The sequence below is a fragment of the Pan troglodytes genome, chromosome 9, assembly GCF_028858775.2.
Source record: "Pan troglodytes isolate AG18354 chromosome 9, NHGRI_mPanTro3-v2.0_pri, whole genome shotgun sequence".
NCBI lineage: Eukaryota > Metazoa > Chordata > Mammalia > Primates > Hominidae > Pan > Pan troglodytes.
Window position 1 is genome coordinate 84,039,150 of NC_072407.2, and position 25,696 is coordinate 84,064,845.

The 25,696-nt window shown below is 36.8% G+C and overlaps 1 long non-coding RNA gene across 1 annotated transcript; it reads left to right on the forward strand.

The window, feature by feature from the left end:
• The first annotated feature begins 701 nt into the window (after positions 1–701).
• Positions 702–23,343, forward strand: LOC129136450 (uncharacterized). Its single transcript, XR_008538105.2, has 3 exons — positions 702–783; positions 15,208–15,454; positions 20,069–23,343. It is a non-coding gene; the product is annotated as an uncharacterized LOC129136450 (long non-coding RNA).
• The last annotated feature ends 2,353 nt before the right edge of the window (positions 23,344–25,696 follow it).

The window sequence follows — 25,696 nt, forward strand, 5'->3', positions numbered from 1 at the left end:
CTGCATTTACTCACTCTTCTGATGAATCCCACATGAGCCCCCAAATGATGCAGGATATTTTCTTGACCCCTTCACAGGACTCGCGACAGGGTGTCCTGATTACTCAGCCTGAAGTGTTCAACTCTTCATGGGAGGGAGCGCATGAGCAAACAAGTGTGGGAACCAGCAGGCTGCTTTGGTGCCAGCAGGAGCAAACTTTGTTTACTGGAGCCCGCCATGCCCCACCCCTCACGGGAGTCCTTTGCCTTCCAGCTGTATTCACTTAAGAACATGATTTCCTTTCTGGATATTGTTACCAATACCTTCCACTTATTCCATTAGGCCTAGAGATGGTAATCCTTTGTTACTATTTTGTCTTTGCAGTTCTCCAACACTCAAATTCTATAGTTGACCACCTTTAAAATAAACTTTCCTCAAATAATCCAATTTCAAGTGTGCCATCTGTTTCCTATTGGAACCCTTCCTGATACAGATGGTTTCCTGGAAAAGACATCCAAAATGAAGAAAATGAGGAAAGTACAAGGTTTAATAATTGGTGTAGGAAGAGGAAAGATCATGTATGAATGCATATCAGGGGGCCAGAATAAATGTGACTTATGTGAAAGCAAACTGAAAACTAAGATTTCTATGCAATCAGTGGATAATGAATATGATTATGACAACAACAATGATAAAAGCTGTCTTGAGTTAGCAGAGGCTTTGACTAGGGCAGGGAGTGGAGAAACTAAAATCAAGTTTGGAACCAGGAAAGTAGCAAGTATTGAGTCAGCAACATTGGCAAAGGTAAGATACTAGGCTATCTATAGAAAGGTGGCCTCGCACCACGGGTGGATGTCAGTTTGTGGTACAAGGGAAACATTTCTGGGGAGGAAGTCAATATTTCAAACTGGTTTTTCATAAATATAGTCTGTGCCTGGGCTTTCTGATAAATCATGCTTTCTGCCACATTAGTCATGCACCTATTTATTGCACGTAATGGTGGTGGTGAAAGCTGAATTACTCTAAATGTGATAAAGATGATACTGGGGAGATGATGGGGTGATAGTGGTGACAATTCAGAGTAATGGTGAAGAAAGTGCTAGTGTTGGGAATGATATGTCACCGAGACTGAACAGGAAGGTTAGTGAGGAAGACTTAAGATTGGCGTTCTGTCTTAAGATGAGTGAGGTGGAACCAGGTTATAGAATCAAAGTGCTTGAGTCATTTCTGTTTCTCTATAGTTATATTAAGAGCAATGGCAAATGAAGATGATCATGACAACAACAGTGATAAAGACTCTCCTGAGTTAGCAGAGGCTGTGACTAGGGTAGGGAGTGGTGAAACTAAAATCAAATTTGGAAAGAGGAAAGGAGCAAGTATTGAGTATTATTCATATTAAAAGCAATGGCAAAAACTGCAGTTACTTTTGCACCAACCTAATAAAATGATAGCAGTACAGATTGAGCACTCAGTTGAGAGAGTACAACGATGAGCCCAGTGTCACTGAACTAAGATATTGCTGAAGTGAATAAGCAAATTTGATAAAATTCCCAACACCCCATCATTTTATATGGGTCTGTAATTTCCTGCCTCTTCATTCAATAGTGATGAGACATATCACATACTGCATTAATGCTACTGAATGTGCCCTCTTTCTTTTTGCTGATTCAGTAGCTCAGAAAACTACTTCTCTACCTATAACTTGTTCAGAGAAACTAAGCCCTCTTTAAAAGCATTGATTATAGATAAGAAATTCACCATCATATGCAAGAATAGTAAGAGTTCTAAATAGGTTTAATCTATTTAGGTTAAATAGTTTAGAGGTTGAAACACAATATTCTCCAAAAAAGAAAAATAAAATTAGAATTGATTGTCTACAATATGCCTTGGCTTGTGCTATGTGTATTAATTGTATTATTTTAATCTTTGTAGTATTTTAATTACTTTTTATCAATAGGGTAGCCATCTAAATTGGATGATGCTCATAGTATAATGGTCATTAAATAACTTGACTGTTAACTCAGTACATAAAAGCCCTTGAAGATAAATATCTAATATTCTTCTGATGTTATTTGAGAAGCAAAATTTAAAATATATCCTAGTCATAGAGAGAGAAGTCAATAATTGAAGGAATCATTAGACTTCCTGGTCAGTTCAAAAAAGTTCATGTACCTCAAACGGTGGCTGAAATGCTTTCTTACTTTGATAAACATTTATTAAGTATCTACTGTGTTTCAGACAGTATACTAGGTGCGATAAAGATATGTAAACTTCAAAAAATATTAAGTCATTAAAATCTAAATCAATCATATTATTTTCAGCAATAGAATGGAGTAAATAGGCTTTGGAGACTAGCCTGGAAATGCTACTCAATATCTTGGATTTTATTACCTTCAAAACTCAAGCAGCTTTTCAAAAGCAAAGAAAATGACTATGAAAATAATGTTTATTAACTGTGGCAAGTAGTTTAACTCTCATATTTTATTTTATGATCATAAGAATTGAAAGGAGGGATAGTTTAGGTCAGTGCTTCCCAAATATTTTCACACTGTGGTACATAAAAAATTATATTTATACAGTATATTTGAGAAAACCAGGAGTTCGAGTGTATGTTTATCTTTTTGCTTTATACAAACACTATCATGCAGGAGATTCCCTGTAATTATTTCCTGTGTTCAGTTACTAGTTTCTTTCTTTCTATGTATCATGTCTGTTTATTTTTTTCTTTATCCCTTCTCTTTTTATGTTAACACAGATGAAGCAAATATTTATTTCAGTGTTTTGTTGATGATTTTTGCAACTATATGAAACTTGGCTTTTTAAATATTAGGTTTATATGGAAAAGTATTATTTGGAGGCCAAGGTGGGCGGATCAACTGATGGCAGGAGTTCAAGACCAGCTTGGCCAACATGGTGAAACCACGTGTCTACTAAAAAATGCAAAAATTAGCTGAGCATGGTGGTGCACACCTGTAATCCCAGCTACTCAGGAGGCTGAGGCAGGAGAATCACTTGAACCCAGGAGGTGGAGGTTGCAGTGAGCTGAGATGATGCCATTGCAGTCCAGCCTGGGCGACAGAGCAAGACCCTGTCTCTAAAATAAATAAATAAATAAAATAAAAAATATTAAATATTCTAACCCTAATTTTTTTTCACATTTTGTTAAGAAATTTGAGTTTATTATTATAAACATAATTTTGGCAAATAATATTTATATTTACAAAATTTTATAACACTTTTATAAGTCATTCTTTAAATGACATAAATTCCAGGTCAAACTATTTAAAATTAACATTACTTTAAGAAACTAATATGGTTTATTTATTATAAAATTATATTTATGTATTGTAATATTTATCAAATGAAAGTATACAAAAGATTTACAAAAAATGCTGTTGCCTTCCAACCCCACACCTTCCTACTCTCCTGGTTACCCCTCCCAAAGATGACCTCTTTCAAGTCTTTTAAAATAATGTATGTTTTATTTTCATTAATAAAATTCAGAAATTATCTTTTGAATTGCTGTGAAAGTGCCTGTGAATTTTCTAATTGAAAAATGCCATCCCTTCTGCCTCCCCTCTCCCATTGTCTCAATATCATTATTTTGTATTTATATTATATAGACTGTTTACATTATATGAAATGATTATATGAAAGATTATTTATAAACTGATAATTGAAGTATATTTAATTATATTTCCTTTTCTACTTTTTGTTTTTCCTGAACAAATACTTGTCATTTTTGTTATTTGCTTATTTTGTTTGTACTCTTCCTGTATATTCTAAAATCACCTCAAAACAATTTTTCAACAACTTCAGTCTCACTACGTAATCTGTCATTTCCTGTTTTTTCTTGGAGACTTTCCCGTTAGTGATGGCCATTCTCCTCGCTGGGCCGAGGGTTCACTAGCCTTGTTGCACAGTTTGATTTTCTTTTGACCACACTGACCCTGTCCGGAATGGCCACATTGGGCACTGGGTTTATGTATCTTCTTGCCTTATATAATTGTTCTAATGGAGGTGATTCGCTATGATTATTTTCTGTGTTCAGTTACTTGTTTCCTTCTTTGTTATGTATCATGTCTTTTTTGTTGTTATTTATATATGCCACCTTCCTTTTCTCTTTTAACACAGAATAACCAAATATTTATTTTAGTGTTTTGTTGAGGATGTTTGCAACTATGTTCCTTAGAGACATCACTTGGAAATATATATTTTTTTCTTCTACTGCCTTTTACTGGCTTTGGTATCAGAGTATTACTGGTCTCATAAGATGAGTTTGGAAGTACTCCCTCATCCTCAGGTTTCTGGAAGATTTGCGAAGGATTGTTGTTACTTCTTCTTTAAATGTTCGGTAGGATTCACCAGTGAAACTCTCTGGCCCTGGACTCTTTATTGTTGGGAGGATTTTGATTACTGATTAAATATACATACTTATTTTCCTGCTCAAATCTTCAACTTCTTCATGATTCAGTTTTAATAGATTGTATGTTTCTGGCATGTATTCAATTATCCTAGGTTATTCAATTTGTTGGTATAGAATAGTTCAGTTTGTTCTGATCCATTTTATTTCTATGGCATTAGTTATAATGGCTTCTCTTTCACTTCTTTGCATTCTGCCTCTTTGCATTTATTTTTGATTCACATAATAATTGTAAAAACTCTTTTTCTGTCAGTTATCTCTTCCTTGACATTATGGGCACACAAAGAAAAATCCTGAATTCTTTACAAGAGTTTGATGAAAGCCACTAATGTCCCATTATGGATCTTGTTTTACAAAATAGTCCAAATGAATCTATATGGTAATTGAATTGAATTATATACAATAAATTTTATTCAATTAAAATTAAGTAAATGTTCCCTTTATTCTTAGCAATATTCATAAGGAAATACAAAAATATATGTAATGTCATTCCTTAAAATATTTAAGAGTCAAAGCACTAAAATTAGGTACAATGAACGCTGACGGTGTAAAGAGGATTAATTTTATATTTTCCACATGGGGAAATCTGTTTCATAAGCTTTTCAAAAGCTCCAGTTTTTCTAACATTTCAAAGACAAAAGAATTCCACATTTTATCTATTTTTTTTTTTTTCATTTCTGCTTGCAAGCTGATGAAGTCTTTCCTGAACTCACATCTGTCTCTTCGTTCGTTGTTATAAACTGCCCGGAATAATCAACAAACTGTAGCATTCTAGTTCTTTTTAAGTTCTTCTCATAGAGATATGGGTTCAGTAGGTATATAATCTACTTTCCCAGTTAATGCAGGAGGTATTATTACTAAATATTTTTCCATTGTGTGCACAAGTCTTCAACTTTCTAGTTTTCGATACAATTTTCCTAGCTGTTTTTCAGTCAATCAACTAAGCCAGTAGCAGGTAGTTTACCTAATGTTACAGCAGCACCCCCTTTAGATAAAACTAACAGATGTAATTATTATTAATTAAATTTTCTGTTTTTGTACATAGCTTATTTTTTTGCCGATGTAGCAATTCCAAAGAGGTATTTTTCATGTGACCTTTTTCATGGTGATTGGGAACAAAGCCACTTACATTTTGTGGCTCTGCCATTGCTTAAAAAAGGGGTTAGAGGCCAAAACCTGTTTTTATATAACTCGTGAGCTGGGAATGAATTTTATGATTTTTAATAGTTGAAAAAAATCAAAAGAAGAGTAATACTTTGAGAAAAATATAACAGTACATTTTAGTGTCCATCAATAACATTTTATTAGAATGTTAATTTGTTTACATATTGTTTAAGGTTGCTGCTTTTATTCTAAAATGAGAGTGGAGTAGTTCTGACAGAGACTGGTAACTGTTTGGTCCTCAAATCCTAAAACATTTATTACCTGGTCCTTTACAGAAAATATCTGTCATTCTCTGCCTTTGAGATTCAAAGGAGTGTGTGTGTGTGTGTGTGCATGCACACCTGTGCATGTGTGCGATGTGATTCCTGCTTCCCAGCAACGTTACTCTATAGAAAAAATGTACAACATTTTGTTGGGTAACTAGCTGCCTTTGCAGTGGTTTGATTCAAAACCCTACTCCACAAACCTTTAAATTGACAATACCCTTTTCCCCTTGTCTCTTACTTCACCATGGTAATCAATTTAATTGGATTACTATCCTGCCTCATAATAAAATATCAAATATAAATGACTCAGGGATGCAGCAGCATACTATGGCCTTAAAATGAATGTAACCAATGGTTTATATAAAAACAGCTCATAGATTCTAGCCTTGAGCTGGTTTTTCATGGGGGTAAATGTCAACTACCATGAGCCAGAGACTTTTATGTGAGTTACCTTATTTACTCAGGACAACAAATAAAATAGATGTAACCATTCTCTTTTATAATTGTGGGATATGGGGTTCAAAGAATTTAACCAAATTCCTCAAGAGTGTATAGGTAGGTGGAAAGTGATAAGATCAAAATTCAATATTAAATTTTGTATATTACCTCAGCCTATGTTTTCACCATTTCCCCAATTGTGAAAACTGTTCAAATTCAAGGAGGATGGGCTTAAAATAGAGGATCTTGAGAAAGGAAACGGCCATCTGCAAATGAAGACCTGAAATCATTTAGAGGTTTACCATTATCACAAGAAAAATGACATGCAAAATGTTTTCATTCTTTGGAAAGTGTGATGGGTTTTATTAGATTTATGTATTCAGTTGAAATCATCTTTGACAAGCTGTTTCTGGAGTATGAAGTCTATATGACAAAACTGTCATTAAAATAACAAACTGGAGTAGTTAATAATAGTTAAACTAGTCTCTATGCAAGTTTTTATCTGCCAGATTTAAAATATTCAACACAGAGAAAAGGTGCATTTTTTTGTGCACTGGGAAGGGGCACAAAAAAAATAAGTCTGGAGCGCTAACAGTATTTTATGTTTTCATGAGGGTAGTGATGACAGAAGTGTACCTACTTTATAGAAATTCATCCGTCACCTAAAATTTGTGCACCTTAGTGTGTGCATTTCATGTCAAAAATATTTGATAAAAGATTTCAACTCTTAGAAGGATATAATATGTCATAGCAGGCCAAACATTCTCTAACAATGAGAAAAATAACACTTTAGTATTTTAGTTTTTAAAACATCAGAAATCTTAACAAACAGTCGAGAATTAACAAATTAAAATTTCAGAGCAGAGAACCTTTGTTAGGTGAACTGATAATCTCTAGCAGAACCCTTCCTTGCCTTCCTCTTCTCCCTTCTGCCCCACCCCAACAATTTCCCATAGCCTGTGTAGGCTAAGTATTGAGTTTGGCACAAGCAGAGGGCCTTTAATAGGGAAAAGGAAATCAGCAAGGACAGGCGCTGTAGCTCATGCCTGTAATCCCAGCACTTTGGGAGGCTGAGGCAGGTGGATCACCTGCAGTTGGGAGTTCGAGACAAGCCTGACCAACATGGAGAAACCCCCATCTCTACTAAAAATACAAAATTAGCCAGGCATGGTGACGCATGCCTGTAATGCTAGCTACTCAGGAGGCTGAGGCAGGAGAATCACTTGACCCCGGGAGGTGGAGGATGCAGTGAGTCAAGATCTGCCATTACACTCCAGCCTGGGCAACAAGAGTGAAACTTCGTCTCAAAAAAAAAAAAAAAAAAAAAAAGAAAGAAAGAAATCAGCAATGCACTCAGTGGCCATATAAGTCTGGAGAAACAAATTAAATACTTGGGAACCTCAAACTCAAAGATGGTTTACAAATGCTGAATTCTAGGGTTGCCCAGAGGCTGGGGAATTATAGAGCTTTCAAAAGGAAAAGGAAAATGAAATCTTCTACAGTGTGTGTGTGTGTGTGTGTGTGTGTGTGTGTATGTGTGTGTGTGTGCACACCTAGGAAGCAATATTCTTCATGGGAAGAGATCAACTTCAATTATATAGCAGATATTTTCCTCATGATATTTATCAGAATATGAAGTTTCGTAGAGCATGAAGTTGGAGACTTGGAAACCTCTCAAGGTTAGAGATACATCACCTAAAGTTTTTGTAAGCTGAGAGGGTAGATACTGACCAGTTTTCCAAGAAAAAAAAAAGAAAAGAAAAGAAAAGAAAAGAAAAAAAGGAAAAAAAAAATCAAGTTAGCCAGTAAATGCTCAATTCCTGATTTAATTGAGGCAATCAATCCCCTACCCAATCTGCCTAACTGATGAAGGGGGAAACTTTCCTGGGAGTAGATAGCTGGTCTTTTACTTCTTGAAAAATCTTGACCTCTTCACGCAAATTGATACATTTCTTTCTAAGTGACTGTCTTTTCATAACAAGGTTTTAGTTTGTCTTCTATGGCACTTGAGCCATAGGAGATATTTTACTCTTAATCCCAGGTCAAGGCACTTTACTTCCAAAGTGTCATATATTCTGAAGAATAAGATCTGCATTAGCAAGAAACATGCTTTATGGAAATCAGTTACTCCTCTTTGGGCAAGCTGAGTTGACTGATAGAATTTGATGAATGTATGTTGGATTGAATTGAGCAATCTTTTCAAGAATTTAGGGCAGTTTTTAAAACCTTTTTACTAAGTATAAAAATGCTTACAAAGACTAAACGATTGTTTCTAATCAAATAGCAAATTATTAACCGAGCTGAGAGACTACAAGGCACACTCCAGTGGTTTCTGGATATCGTTGGTATGCATCAAAATTACTTGGGAAGGTTACAAAGCAGATACCAGGTCCCATAAGAATTAAGAAAAACTGCTTCATTGAAAGAGTTCAGACTTTGGATTCAGATGGGTCTGAATTCCAGCTTTGCCTCTGATTAACTTTAGAACAATTAATTAAAATCTCTAAACCGAATTTCTTCAGTTGTCATGTCAAAAGAACTAAACAATCCTTGGCTTATTCCTGGAGCTGGTGTAAAGGTTAAGTGACACACATAAATACTGTTAATCCCAAAGTATCTGAGACAGGTCTCAATCAATTTAGAAAGTTTATTTTTCCAAGGTTAAGGATGCACCTGTGACACACCTTCAGGAGTTCCTGATAATGACATGTGCCTAAGCTTGCTTTTATACATTTTGGAGAGACATAATACATCAATCAATACATGCAAGACTTATATTGGTTCCATCTAAAAGGGTGGGACAACTCATAGCAGGGGCTTCCAGGTCATAGGTAGATCTAAAATTTTTCTGATTGGCAATTGGTTGAAAGAGTTATTTTCAATATAAAAGAACGTCTGGGTTACAATAAGGGGTTGTGGAGACCAATGTTTGATCATGCAGTTGAAGTCTCCAGGTAGCAGGCTTCGGAGAGAATAGATTGTAAATATTTCTTATCAGACTTAAGGTCTGTGGTAATGTTAATGTTAGTTGGCTTTTCCTGAATTCCAAAATGGAGGAGGATATAATGAGGCACGCCTGACACCCCCTTCCCTTCACAGCCTGAAATAATTTATCAAGTTAACTTTGGAATGACCTGGGTTGAGAGAAGGTGTCCATTCAGAGGGTTGAGGGGCCTTATAATTTTATTTTTGTTATAATATATAAGATAGCATGCAGCACATAATACATGCTCAATAAATATTTATTTACTTTCCCTTCCTTGGGCTAGAACCCATTCCCACCTACCTTTTAGCCCTGTGATCATTTTGGTAAATTTAAGTAGAAATCTTTTGAATTGGTCAAGTCTGTTGAATAGCCACACAGTAGGCAGATGATAGAAACTCACAAAATGGATCTTAGGTACTAGAAAGAACCTTTCCGGATTCTGACTCACCCAGAAGGTATAAAGGTCCAGCAAACACACAGAACATCGGGGCCAAGACAAGACCAGTAGTTTGGCTTACAAGTTCCAAAAGTTTAAATAACTGCCTTGAGGAAACAGGGTAATTGGAAGTAAATTTGACAGAGAGCTTGTGAAGCAAGCTTTTCTTAGGCAGGTGTTTTAAAGAATCCCCTGTGAGAAGCAAATGCCTGAAAACTTAGTGAATTTCAGAATTCAACCACCACCTCTGACAGGTTCTGTGACAAGCAAAATCTATTCAGGCCAAGAAAAAGGATGGTCTTTTTCCTTCTTTTAATTGCACATTCTAATTTCTCTTACTCTTTAATAATAGATTGTTATAAAATTTAGCCAAATATCCTAGCACTCTAGGAAAATCATGCAAAATAAAAAAAATCAGCAATTAAAATATAAAAATACTATTGATTAATCTTGTGCAGATCAATACAATTTACAAAGCACTTTACATATGCAGTATCCTCTAGAAAGTATATGACAGCTACATTATGTAGATATTATCATCATAATTAACATACAAGTGAGGATACTGAAACTTAGAAAGGGTAAGCAAATTGCCAAACTGGCAAGTAACAATGCGAGGATTCAATTCTGTATTTGTACTCTTTTTATTTGTCCACTTAATTGTCTATTTATTTAATTATTGCAGAAATATTTATTGATATCTTACTGTGTGCTAAGGTGCTGAGTGCTTGGTATTTAAAAGCCAAGAAGCATAGTGCTGATTTTTAAAGAAGTCATAGATCAATATGGGGATAGAGTTTTAAAGAAGTAATTCCAATTACGTATGATGAATTTAAAAGAGTAGGTAATTGAGAAATTAGACGAGATACATGAAAAAATAATCAACTTTGTTAGCTTATCAGCCAAAAATTAGAGTTTTTATTCAATGGGTAGTTACTATGGCATTAAGTCCTTTAAAGGTATTATTCCATGTAATCCTAAATATATTGTATGTATTAGGGATTTTTATCTCATTTTCTAAATGATTAACCTAAGGTGCAGAGCAGTGATAACAAGTCATGGTTGCACAGCTAGTAAGTAATGAGAACTACGTCTGTTTGCTTCCAAAGCTCCAGCCCACAACCATTATATATATTGTATCTGAGACAGTCTTCCAGGAGGAGATGCTTTGGCTTGGTACTGAAGACTGCAGGTGTTTATTCACTAGACATGTTGGGAATGATACTTCAGGAGAAGAGAGCAGCATGCACCAACTCTAGAGGTTGGAGACAAGCCCCTGGGTCTGTGGAGCCCCATGGAGTTCTGTATTGTTGATTTATTACCACCCTTGAAGGGTGTTGAGCTGTGAGGCTGAAGAGATAGCCCTTGACCATATCACAGGCTGTCCTAAAAAGCCTACAAGATGAGTGGGTGTGGTTCAGAATCACTAAAAGATCTAGGCCTCCAAAGTACATAGTAGGATTACTACTTTGGAGGAATTAAACTGTAACATTGTGATTCAGTCTAGCTTCTGTAGCTAACCAGTAATTCACCCAATTAAGACATATTCTTACATTTCTTAAAACATGTCCTTAAGGAATACAGAAATGAACAGAATAGGAAGTTTGGTGGAAATAATACAACACAGATGCTGTTCAGTTAGGCAAGCCTTCTTGCTTCCTCTAATTTTTTTTCTCTAATGAGAAATGCTAGTCATGAATATAATCTGCACTGGTCACCAAAATTTGTGAACATCCCATATAGCTTCATATCAAACTGTGTAGTACATTGTGAAAGGCAAGAAACATACACTTAGTTATTTATTATACCCACCCCTAATCACCCTTTGAGGACCTAACCCTCCCGGTGTGTTGGCATAGTAGTAGCAGGTTTTTTTGTAGTGCAGACGTCAGTCTGATACTGACTGCTTCCTTACAACAATTTATGGAAGGGAAGGAAGGCCTCGGGCTTGGACTTGCTTACTGAAAACAGGACTGGTGCTGGGGGACCTGACTGACCTGCAGATCTTGAAGGAAAGTTGAGTCTGACTGAGGGTTATGGTCATAACAAGGTGTGGTCCAGGCAAACAAGGGGTGTCCAGGATGAAATGGTAGTTATTGTCCACAGGGGAAAGAGCACAGAGGCCTGGAAGAGGAGGAGAAAGACTAGGTATCTAAGTGTTCAGGCAATCAACTGTTGGAAGGCTGGTCAGAACAGGGCTGGAATTTCATACCTAAATATTGCCCTCTGCCTCCAGCCTAATGTTTTTACTTTTCTTTTTCTTTTCTTCAGAGATAGGGTTTTGCTCTGTCACCCAGGCTGGAGAGCAGTGGTGTGATCAATGCATGCTGTAAACTCAAATTCCTGGCTGTGATTGATTTCTCTGCCTCAGCCTCCTGAGTAGCTGGGACTACAGGTGCATGCCACAACACTTGGCTAAATTTATTTTTTATAGAGATAAGGTCTCGCTACATTGCCCAGGCACTGGTCTTAAACCCCCAGCCTCAAGTGATCTTCCCACTTTGGTCTGCTAAAGTGCTAAGATTACAGCTGTGAGCCACAGAGCCTGGCTCCTCCAGTCTAATTTCCGACTGACAGGAAGCAGTCTCATATTCCATTTCCAGTGAGAAGACAGTTACTGCTCTGACCAAAACACGGCTTCTTTTGTTTTACATGCCTAAAAAAAATGGCCATATGTAAATTCCACATGGTTCATTAATTATTCTCCAATTCATGTTTCTCACATGTTTTGCTACATTAAGTTTCCTAAGGAAGTTCCAGTCATCATTTTTCTGCTCCAAATCTTCCCGAGTATTCACTGCCTTCTACAATATGACTGCAGTTTTAGTCTAATTTCTATTATTTTCCCACAGACAGGTATCATATATAGTATTTTATCATCAAAGTAGATCATTTTCACCACCACCTCATGTTTATCTCAGGCTTTGCTCTTGCTGTGACTTTGCTTATATTTTCCCTAGATCTCTAGATGTGCTAATTCTACTCATTAATTCTTCAAGGAGCTCTTTTCATGAAGCATCTCCTTATCTGTATCTAACTGATTATCTCTTCTTTTGAAATTTATTTTATTTACACTTACTACTTCTACAGAACCAAAGTTTCTCATAAATAATCAAGAAAAGTATACTCCATGAAGAAAAATGCATAAAGGCTCATTTTTAAGATAAAAGGTATTTTGGTTTTAATATTATCTACAGACCTGATACTCCATAAGATGCATTGGTAGAGAAAATAGTACTTTTTCAATAACTTCTCAGAAGTATATACTGTGGTTTTATTTTGCAAACTTACTCCAAAAATTGTGTTGTCCTGCTTTGCTGAAAGGGTTAATGAAGCTAAGTCCAGGCTCAATGAAGAGGAAACCCATCATTTATTAGTTATGTCTGCCATGGACAGTATGACCTGGGGAAACAAACTGGAAGCAAGAAGGCCAAGTACTTATTGTCACTGAATAAAATGGTAAAATAATAGGTTATGTGCTGGGGTCACGCAGTAAGGGAACCAAGAAGGGAGCATAAGTTGGTGGAAGGAATGCACTCTGGGTCCCTTGACAGCCTCTATTTCTGGCTCACTCTCTGATCATGGGGAAATGACATAACCTTGCTTTGAAGCTGTGGAGTGAGTAGTTCTATCCAGTGATCTCTAAGGTATCTTCTATCTCTAGTCATGATTTAAGGTTCTTTTTCTAATTAGTGTGTTCAGTGACAAGATATATTGGTGATCATTAATTATTTGTTTCTAAATATCACACCATTCATTGACCTGTCATTGTCTAAACACATCAAAAGCATCCCTAATCGTAATCATCTCATATGCAGTTAATATCACCTCATATGAAAGATGAAATGTTAATATTGTGCTTTAAGTAGTATGAATGATTAAGTTAAAAAGGCTGTTAGACTCAAGATCTGAAATACATGTTCACATACATACATACATTTGCGAAATTTAGATGCTTATGACAGCTGACATGATAGAAACTATAACTTCAAATTTTTCAAATACATATGAGAACTGGAAAAATTATGAATTAGAAGCACCAGCATTAAACAAATATTTAGTGCTTTTAATTTGGAAAATGTTACAATAGTTACTATAAGAGGTGTAAAGAAGAGTTCTGAATTACTAGTTAGCTAACAGCCTAATCATACAGACATGACATTTTCATCAAATTCAATTCATGAAAACAACGCACAAATACTATATACCAAGCATTGTATAAGCTATTCAGGACATAGTCATGAACAGATAAATATTGATCCTGTACTCACAGAGACTACAAATAAAGGGCTCTTACAAATCGATTATTTAAAACCCTTAAATGAAGAAACAGAGATACAGAGGAATTAATTACTTTCTAAGATCAAAATTGTAGTTAAGTGAAAGAGTCAAGTTAATAACATATGTCTTGGAGTTCTGGTCCAATACTGCTTCTATGGCTCACATGGTAATATGATTATTTAAATTAAAGTATACTTTATGTACAGTGAAATGCACAGGTCATAATTTTAAAAGCTACTGTTTTGGAAAAGTATATGTGTGTGTATCCAACAACCTAAAGACGTTATAGAACACTTATATTACCTTAGAAAGTTTTTCATGCCCTCTTTCAACTAATTGTCACCCTCTCCACAGGCAACTATTTTTCTAATTTGTATCACCATAAATTACTTTTGCTTCTTGAGTATTTTATAAATCATGCATATGTCTATTATCCATTTGAGAGATGTTGGATGGCTCTAATATTTTTGTGTTGTTTTTGCTAATACAATTAGAGCTGCTATAAACATTTTGTATGAGTTGTTTTATGGCCATACATTTTCATTCCTCCTTAGTAAAGAACTAGGAGTATAATTGGGTGATTGGAGTAGGCTTATTTTTAATTTTCAAAAAAAAACCCACCAGTTTTCCAAAGTAGCTACTCTATTTGATAGTCCTACCAGCAGTAGCAAGAGTTTCAGCTATTCTTGCCAATTTTTGTTTACAGTCTTTTTAATTTTAGCTATTTTCCTAAGTGTGAAATGGAATCTCATTGTGGTTTTAATTTGCATTTTTCCTGATAATTAATCATGTTGAGCATCATTTCATGAGCTTATTCTTCCTTCATATACCTTCTTTTATGAAGTTTCTATATTGAAAAGTTTTTCTCATTTAAGCATTGAATTCATTTTGTCTTTTTAACTTGTAGGATTTGTTTAAATATTCTAAATATAATTATATATATTATATATAATGATTGTGTATATAAATGTGTATACAGATATAGATATTCCCAGTCAGCAAGCTTCACACACACACACACATGCACACGCACAGCCTTCTTATTTTTCTAAATCTGTTTATCATTAAATAATTATTTTTATTATTTTTTATTTCTGACAAAGCCCAAAATCCTATTTCTAATCATTTTATTAGTCATCGTTTCCCTTTCTAAACAACTTTTGCCATCCCAAGATTGTAAAGATATTTTCCTATGTTTTCTTTTAGTTTTTCTAATTTTATTTGTATGCTTTAGGTTACAGCCTCCGCAACAGAAAGTCAAAAAATGCCAGTACTTTACATAAACTCTGCCTCGTATGTGGAAGAAGCATGGCCGGAACTGACATACTTCAGTGCACACTGCTATGGGAAATGGAGTGAATGGAGCATTAACTAAAAGACATGGCATCACTTAGACAAAGTACCTTATTGGGAGGTCAAGATGGTGATAGTTAAAGAGGACATTTGATTTTAATATGCCTCCTTCTTACAACCTCTCAATGGTAAGCTAAAAATGATAAACATAACCATAATATTACATTATATCAATAAAGTGAAAGCTACTATTGTTTATGTATTTGCTTTTGTTTTTATATTTAATGTTTATATAAAATTATATACATAATATCATGATGTTATTATATATAGTGCTTTCATATAATGTCAAATGACTAGATTGATTTTATTTAAAAATCAAAACAACAATCAAAACAGCCTGTCTTATTAAAATTGACCATTACTTGCTTGAACTACTACTATGTCCATTAGGCAGTTTAGAGACCATCATTAATGATAACAACATTAAAACACACACACACACACACACAGACACACAGACACACACACACACACACACACACACACTTGGAATAAATCCCTCCAGTGACAGAGTATGTATTCTAGTATACTTTGTGTCTCCAAAATTTTGCCCTAGTATAGGAATGCACTAATAAGTCCCATATTATTTATTGATTGCTAAATGGGTATTAATAAAAATAGGGATCACACATTGGCACAATGCCTTAAGTTTCCAAAGCTCATGTTTATTTGACTCCCATAAAGGCAGAATTACTTTGTAGAAGGTAGTAGACTACATTTGTAGTCTTTGTAGAAGCCTTGGTAGAATGACCATTTATTTTAATTATTTTATCAAAAAGGCAAAATCCAAAAGAGTTAGATGACTTACATAAGTACAGAAAACATTCAGTAGTAGAGCCAGAATTTAATTATAGATCTTCATAGCTCAAAGCTTTGTCTCATGGATGTGAAATTCTGAATGTGATTGACTTGTGGAAATTATCTTAAATTCACCTTCTGACTGTTTTGAAGAGGGATGTATCATTCATATCATTTACAGTCACTAATTTATAGTAAATCCATTTTATCATATATGGAACACCTATTGACCAGTCAATCCTTGAGCCTTTTGTTGCAATGGATTAAAAGGCTATATCTGGGCTTGGCAGAAACGAGCAGTAGAATTATAGTCATGCATCACCTAATGATACGGATATCTTCTGAGGAATGCATCTTCATTATGCGACTTTGTCATCATGCAAACACTATAGAATGCACTTATGCAAACCTGGATGGTATAGCCTAATACGCACCGAGGCTATAGGTAAACTCTATTGCTTCCAAGCTACGAATCTGTACAGCATGTTACTGTACTGAATACTGTAGGCGATTACAACACAATGCTAAGTAATTTGTGTATCTAAACGTAGAAAAGGTATAGTAAAAATATGGTATTATTATCTTATGGGGCTACAGTCATATATGCATTTCATCATTAACTGAAATGTTACTATGCAATACATGACTATAGTGATATTGTTTGTGGGTGTGAGAAAAATAACTCAGATCAGGCTCTAACATATACTTGTCATCCCTATGATAAGGCATTGTCTTTTTAAGAAGACACACATTAAAAAGGATGCTGTTTAACCTATATAGTATGGTATCACCCATTCCCATATAGAGTGTGGCATTTGATGGATGATTAAAATATCACAGCATAATAGTTGTTGGCTTTTTAGGAAGGCATAGTGTGCACACTATAAACAATCCAGGAGAAGAAATGTTTCATGCCATTAAACTTACTCTAATCAAGCTGGTTTTTTTTCTAATTTCAATGATCATAAGTAACACTTCACTGAACATTTTTGTATATAGACTTTTTGTTAGCATTTTAGAATTTTTCTTTAGGATAGACTGTTATATAATAGCAACTTGATATATTCTACCAATATGATTTTCAAGAAGCTTTCATGTTAAAACATAGACATAATTAAAAATGATGATGTAATTGAAAGAATAACCGAAAGATATACAGTTTCTCTGTGGCAAAGGATGTAGAAAATAACTGTAAAAGGGCTGTACAAAGTGGGAAGCATTGCAACATGCTCTTGAATGAAGGTCTGTGTTTTCCATATGTGCCAAAGCTACCTGTTGGGGCATCCAGGTAACACTGATGCCATCTATGTGGAGTAAAGATTCAGCAATGTATGAGAAGCTCATATTCACTTTCTCAGCTTCCTTGCTGTTCTCGGCTGTTTTTGGAGAGTCGATGTGATTGCTATGCCAGCTTAGTCACTAGGTTTAAATAACTGGGGAAAAAAATGTTCAGTAGGTTCTTGTGTTATCTATGAGAATGGTTGCTCACTTAGGGTCCATTTCTAAACTACAGTACACTTGCACTATTTTAAAGCTATATAATACACAAAGTTAAGTGATACACAATTAGTTGTTTTATGAGTTTCAGGTGATTAAAATACACAATAAATGCTACAGATGCAGGAGTGCAAGACAGAGGAAGACATAATCCTGGAACATTACAACTGGACAATTGATGGTAGTAAAAGACAATAGGGACCACTAAGAACAAACTTCATAAGTCAGCAAACTCTAAGCTCTGCAATAACTGTCTCTAAAACCTCAAAAGCCAACAGAGGGTAGTGGCAGGTGTATTAATAGCAAAGTGGTGATAATACTAGGATCTAATGTCAGATAATATGGATAGTTTTCATGGGTCATCTTATTACTGTATGAAATTGAATGCCTCACTTGGAATCTCTCAGTGACAGTTGCCTTGTCATATGAAAAAGTAACAATTGTCTACCTTTTCCTAATTTATGGACATTTTATAAGGATTAGAAACTTAAGCTATGTTAAAATGCTTTGTTGGCTGGGCATGGTGACTCATGCCTGTAATCCCAGCATTTGGGAGGTGGAGGCAGGTGGATCACCTGAGGTCAGGAGTTTAAGACCAGCCTGACCAACATGGTGAAATCTCATCTCTACTAAAAATACAAAATTAGCCAGGCATGGTGGTACATGTCTGTAATCCCAGCTACTCGGGAGGCTGAGGCAGGAGAATCACTTGAACTTGGGAGACGGAGTTTGCAGTGAGCCGAGATCATGCCACTGCACTCCAGCCTGGGCAACAAAGGCAAAATTTCATCTAAAAAAAAAAATGCTTTGTCAACTGTTAACACTATATAAATATTTAGCATTCTCGTCTTGGCTCTACAGTCTACATCGTTAGAGAGTTTTGAAGTTTGGGTGATTTTTACTTTAACTGTTGATCATCAGTATAATTTGCTAGGCCTTCAAACTCTTATTACTGTCTTCTCCAGCTTCAACTCTCTTATCCCCTACATAGACAGAACTGTCCACACATATTTCATAACTTGTATATACTCAACCATGCCATATTTTGTTTCCATCCCTGAAATTCCTTACTTTTTCCATACTAGCTAACTTCTATCTTTCTTTCATGCTACAATTTAAATATACACTTCTCTTTGAATCTTCTCTGACTCATTTAACTGATTGTAACTACTTCTCCTCTGTGCCTCTATCCAACTTGCTATATGCATATTTCTATTATACAACCCATCATTTAATATTCATTAACGAATACACCATTCTTCTTATATTGTGAACTAATTAAAGAAATGCCTCATGCCTTATTTATTCAAGTAGGTCAATGCAAAATGAATGAATGATTAATTATTTAATTATTGAATAAACAAGCTAAAAATCATGTTAAACTCAGGCCTATGTATTTTCTTGGTCACAGATTAGCAATCATTTACACTTCCTAGTTATTTCCTATGACTATATTTTATAGTTGTAATAAACAGATGCATCTGAAATGAATTTAAAACAAGATAAACAATGGGACCTTGCTGCAAATGATGCTTGCCCAAACATGCCTGCTTTCATTCTCACTGGATGGTTAAAGTTTTGTGACATACATTCAGCCAAACATAATAAGCTACAAGATCATTAAGACTTTAGCCACGTGTATTCCAGAACAAGAAACTTTGCCCTTGATGCTACAATTGATACTGGTAACATATTCAAGAATTTTTGTTTAAGTGCTGAGTTAAAATTATTTCTTATATCTGAGCCATACTGCAGAAGAAATATTGAATCAACTTTTCTTGCCCTCCTATCTGTCTACTATTTTCAGTTGTACGGTTTTACTTTTTTTTCTTCTTGTTGCACATTTCTCATTATTGATTCAAGTTTATATGGGGTTTTCTTGGTTACTGACTCTCAATACCTATGCTAATTTTGACAGTGACCATTCTAGAGCTGTCCAAAAGATTGTGGCCTTATGTCTATTAACTTATCTATATTAGTCCTATTGGCAAGACCAATTCTGTTGTGGGTTTATATTTATGAATATATGCCAGCCTGAAAGATTTATCTAATCTAACTAATTATTCTCATTTTGATTCCACGTTCACTGAACTGCCTTCTGGTTTGGATTTGGCTTCCATCCCATATCTATCTGCATGGGAAAGTGCCCTAATCATGTAAATGTGAATATTCCCATTCCTGCAACCTCTCTATTTTATTTTAATACTAGAATTATGAATATAGTGACTGGGAATCATTCACAGTGAGATGGCTCTGTGCACAATGTGCTGGCAAATGCAGCATTCTGAGTCTAGAAGATAACAGAGACAACATGTTAGATTTTCACCAAGCACATTGATGAGGAGCTGTATATTCATAACAGGATATTTTTAAAAATAATACTAACTTGTGGTTAAACTGGAAAATTCATATGAACTCATGACCTTAATGATCTGTCTTCCTAGGTGTCTTGCTAATTTCTGGCATCGTGGAAATTTCACCCATAAAAGCTTTCATGTAGAACAATCTGGTATGTGCTTGCAGCATCCTGAAATTAGTATTTGAATTTATTTTGCATTCAATGGAATTAAACCTTTTTGGAGATGATTCCATGCTTTGGAATAGAAAAAAAAAAGGCAAGATGAACTCAGAATATCTTCTTGTTGCCAGAAATCAAAAATGATTTTATACTTTCCTGAGCAGTATCTTAAAAGACAGGATTTAGTTAAATGTGGTTCCCAACAGATAAGTTGTAATAATGTATGCATCAATAAATGAATTTTAATTATAATTAATAAAATTGAGTTGAACCTATAAAAAACATGAGTTTATGATTATATGAAAAATGAAAAATTTCAAACTTTACAATATGAAAATTCAATACAAAAGCAGAGCAAATACATTAAACCGTAATAAGTAATTAATTTAGTGAGTAGGTGGATACTTAGATCACTTAAATACATACAATATTCTTAAATTATGATATACTTATTTTTCTATTTGTTTCAGCAAAAAAGGGTGATTTCAAGAAACAGTGAGTAAGTCATATAGCATCAACAACATGCAATAAAATTATAGATTACCTGTATAACCACAGAAGAAAGCTGTCTACATAAATTCAGTCACTAATCTCAAGTATAAAACTTCTGAATATCCCTAATAATTATAAAATAATAATAGTCAATTAAATTGTTAACTGAGGTGGACCACTCTCTAGCCAATATTTTACTGATATGGAAGCAAAGATGAGTCAGCCCCAGATGCTGAAACAAGGCATAAACTTGGAAAGTACCATTTATCTAGTAAGTAAACTTTTATTTAAGAAGAATCCAAGACCAACAAACACTGACTCAGGTTTCAGTCTACTTAGAAGATGTAAACAGATCCCTTGACACAACAAATAATGAATAGGTCGATGAAATAGAATCTGCAATATCAGCTAGTTTGAGATTATATTCTGTTTGATCTGGGGATTGATAAAATTAGTGGACATAAATGAATAAAACTGTAACCTCAGGGATATATAAAATCATATTAGTATAGAGAAAATAATGAAACAAACAACCCACAGTATTGATATTTTGAAGCAGGCACTCTAAAAATTTTTGCATTAACTATTATATTTTTTGTGGTTTAAGGCATTTGGAGTATATAAAATAATTTGATACATTAGACTATGACTTCATTGAAGTGCTTTGAGATTTGACTAATTTTGTGTTCAATATCTAAATATTTAAGGGCTCAATTCACACAATTGATATTTAAGTACATTAATTATACTAACAAAGTTAATACTGCTCACTAGATGCATGATGTAAACAAAGGATGCACAGAAGGAAATATTCTTCTTCCTCTTAGTCTCCTAAGACTCTATACTGAGGACTCTGTCAGGCCTCTGAGCTGAAGCTAAGCCATGGCATCCCCTGTGACCTGCACGTATATGCCCAGGTGGCCTGAAGTAACTGAAGAATCACAAAAGAAGTGAAAATGGCCTGTTCCTGCCTTAACTGATGACATTCCACCATAAAAGAAGTGAAAATGGCAGGTCCTTGCCTTAACTGATGACATTACCTTGTAAAATTCCTTTTCCTGGCTCATCTTGGCTAAAAAAGCTCCCCCACTGAGCACCTTGTGACCCCCACTCCTGCCCACCAGAGAACAACCCCCCTTTGACTGTAATTTTCCTTTACCTACCCAAATCCTATAAAACGGCCCCACCCCATCTCCCTTCACTGATTCTCTTTTCGGACTCAGCCCGCCTGCACCCAGGTGAAATAAACAGCCTTGTTGCTCACACAAAGCCTGTTTGGTGGTCTCTTCACACAGACGCGCGTAAAATTTGATGCCATGACTCGGATTGGGGGACCTCCCTTGGGAAATCAATACCCTGTCCTCCTGCTCTTTGCTCCGTGAGAAAGATCCACCTACGACCTCAGGTCCTCAGACTGACCAGCCCAAGGAACATCTCACCAATTTCAAATCTGGTAAGCGGCCTGTTTTTACTCTCTTCTCCAACCTCCCTCACTATCCCTAAACCTCTTTCTCCTTTCAATCTTGGCGCCACACTTCAATCTCTCCCTTCTCTTAATTTCAATTCCTTTCATTTTCTGGTAGAGACAAAGGAGACACATTTTATCCGTGGACCCAAAACTCCGGCACCAGTCACGGACCCGGAAAGGCAGCCTTCCCTTGGTGTTTAATCATTGCGGGGACACCTCTCTGATTATTCACCCACGTTCCATTGGTGTCTGATCTCCACAGGGATGCCTGCCTTGATCATTCACCCACATTCCCTTGGTGGCAAGTCAATTGTGGGGACGCCTGCTTTGGCTGCTCACCTACGTTGCAGCCCAGGGCTGCTCCCCACCCCCTTTTCCATGTCTCTACCCTTCTCTTTAAACTTGCCTCCTTCAATATGGGCAACATTCCACCCTCCATTCCTCCTTCTTCTCCCTTAGCCTGTGTTCTTAAGAACTTAAAACCTCTTCAACTCTCCCCTAACCTAAAATCTAAGCATCTTATTTTCTTCTGCAACTCCGCTTGGCCCCAATACAAACTTGACAATGGCTCTAAATGGCCAGAAAACGGCACTTTCAATTTCTGCATCCCACAAGATCTAAATAATTCTTGTTGTAAAATAGGCAAACGGTCTGAGGTGCGTGATGTCCAGGCATTCTTTTACACATCAGTCCCTCCCTATTCTCTGTTTCCAATGCAACTCATCCCAAATCTTCCTTCTTTCCCTCCCGCCTGTCCCCTCAGTCCCAACCCCAAGTGTTGCTCAGTCTTTCCTCTTTCCAACCTTTTCTACAGACCCATCTGACCTCTCCCCTACTCCCCAGGCTGCTCCTTGCCAGGCTAAGCTAGGTCCCAATTCTTCCTCAGCCTCCGCTCCTCTACCCTATAATCCTTTTATCACCTCCCCTCTTCACATCCCTTCCAGCTTACAGTTTCATTCTGCAACTAGCCCTCCCCCACCTGCCCAGCAATTTCCTCCTAAAAAGTGGCTGGAGCTAAAGGCATAGTCAAGGTTAATGCTCCTTTTTCTTTATCCGACTTCTCCCAAATCAGTTAACGTTTAGGCTCTTTCATCAAATATAAAAACCCAGCTCAGTTCATGGCTCGTTTGGCAGCAACCCTGAGACGCTTTACAGCCCTAGACCCTAAAAGGTCAAAAGGTCGTCTTATTCTCAATATACATTTTATTACCCAATCCGCTCCCGACATTAAATAAAACTCCAAAAATTAAATTCCAGCCTTCAAACCCCACAACAGGACTCAATTAACCTTGCCTTCAAGGTGTACAATAATAAAGTAGAGGCAGCCAAGTAGCAATGTATTTCTGAGTTGCAATTCCTTGCCTCCACTGTGAAACAAACCCCAGCCATATCTCCAACACACAAGAACTTCCAAACACCTGAACCGCAGCTGCCAGGCATTCCTCCAGGCCCACCTCCCCCAGGAGCTTGTTACAAGTGCCAAAAATCTGGCCACTGGGCCAGGGAATGCCCGCAGCCCGGGATTCCTCCTAAGCCATGTCCCATCTGTGCGGGACCCCACTGAAAATCGAACTGTTCAACTCACCTGGCAGCCACTCCCAGAGCCCCTGGAACGCTGGCCCAATGCTCTCTGACTGACTCCTTCCCAGATCTTCTCGGCTTAGCAGCTGAAGACTGACGCTGCCTGATTGCCTCAGAAGCCCCCTAGACGACCACAGATGCCGATCTTCAGGTAACTCTCACAGTGGTAGGTAAGTCCGTCCCCTTCTTAATCAATACGGAGGCTAGCCACCCCACATTACCTTCTTTTCAAGGGCCTGTTTCCCTTGCCTCCATAACTGTTGTGGGTATTGACGGCCAGGCTTCTAAACCCCTTAAAACTCCCCAATTCTGGTGCCAACTTAGACAATACTCTATTAAGCACTCCTTTTTAGTTATCCCCACCTGCCCAGTTCCCTTATTAGGCCGAGACACTTTAACTAAATTATCTGCTTCCCTGACTATTCCTGGGCTACAGCCACACCTCATTGCCCCCTTTTACCCCAGTTCAAAGCCTCCTTCACATCCTCCCCTTGTATCTCCCCACCTTAGCCCACAAGTATAGGACACCTCTACTCCCTCCTTGGCGACCAATCATGCACCCCTTACCATCTCATTAAAACCTAATCACCCTTACCCCGATCAACGCCAATATCCCTTCCTGAAGCATGCTTTAAAAAGATTAAAGCCTATTATCACTTGCCTGGTATAGCATGGTCTTTTAAAGCCTATAAACTCTCCTTACAATTCCCCCATTTTACCTGTCTTAAAACCAGACAAGCCTTACAGGTTAGTTCAGGATGTGAGCCTTATCAACCAAATTGTTTTGCCTATCCGCCCCGTGGTGCCAAACCCATATACTCTCCTATCTTCAATACCTCCCTCCACAACCCATTATTCTGTTCCGGATCTCAAACATGCTTTCTTTACTATTCCTTTGCACCCTTCATCCCAGCCTCTCTTCACTTTCACTTAGACTGACCCTGACACCCATCAGGCTCAGCAAATTACCTGGGCTGTAGTGCTGCAAGGCTTCACAGACAGCTCCCATTACTTCAGTCAAGCCCAAATTTCTTCCTCATCTGTTACCTATCTCAGCCTAATTCTCTTGAAAACACATGTGCTCTCCCTGCTGATCGTGTCCGACTAATCTCCCAAACCCCAATCCCTTCTACAAAACAACAACTCCTTTCCTTCGTAGGCATGGTTAGTGTGGTCAGAATTCTTACACAAGAGCCAGGACTGCGCCCTGTAGCCTTTCTGTCCAAACAAGTTGACCTTACTGTTTTAGCCTAGCCCTCATGTCTGCGTGCAGCGGCTGCCACTGCCTTAATAGTTTTAGAGGCCCTCAAAATCACAAACTATGCTCAACTTACTCTCTGCAGTTCTCATAATTTCCAAAATCTATTTTCTTCCTCATACCTGACGCATATACTTTCTGCTCCCCAGCTCTTTCAGGTGTACTCACTCTTTGTTGAGTCTCCCACAATTACCACTATTCCTGGCCCGGACTTCAATCTGGCCTCCGACATTATTCCAGATACCACACCTGACCCTCATGAGTGTATCTCTCTGATCCACCTGACATTCACCCCATTTCCCCACATTTCTTTCTTCCCTGTTCCTCACCTTGATCACATTTAGTTTACTGATGGCAGTTCCACCAGGCCTAATCGCCACTCACCAGCAAAGGCAGGCTATGCTATAGTACAAGCCACCAGCCCACCTCTTAGAACCTCTCATTTCCTTTCCATCGTGGAAATCCATCCTCAAGGAAATCACTTCTCAGTGTTCCATCTGCTATTCTACTACTCCTCAGGGATTATTCAGGCCCCTCCCTTCCCTACATATCAAGCTCAGGGATTTGCCCCTGCCCAGGACTGGCAACTCTTAACTCACTCTTAGAGTGGATAGATGATCTTTGCTGGCAGGGGACCCTTCAATAGTTTCACCCTGATGAAGTTCTCTTCTTTACTTTTATACTCACTCTTATTCTCATTCCCATTCTTATGCCACCCTTTACCTCTCCCCAGCTATCTCCACCACACTATCAAC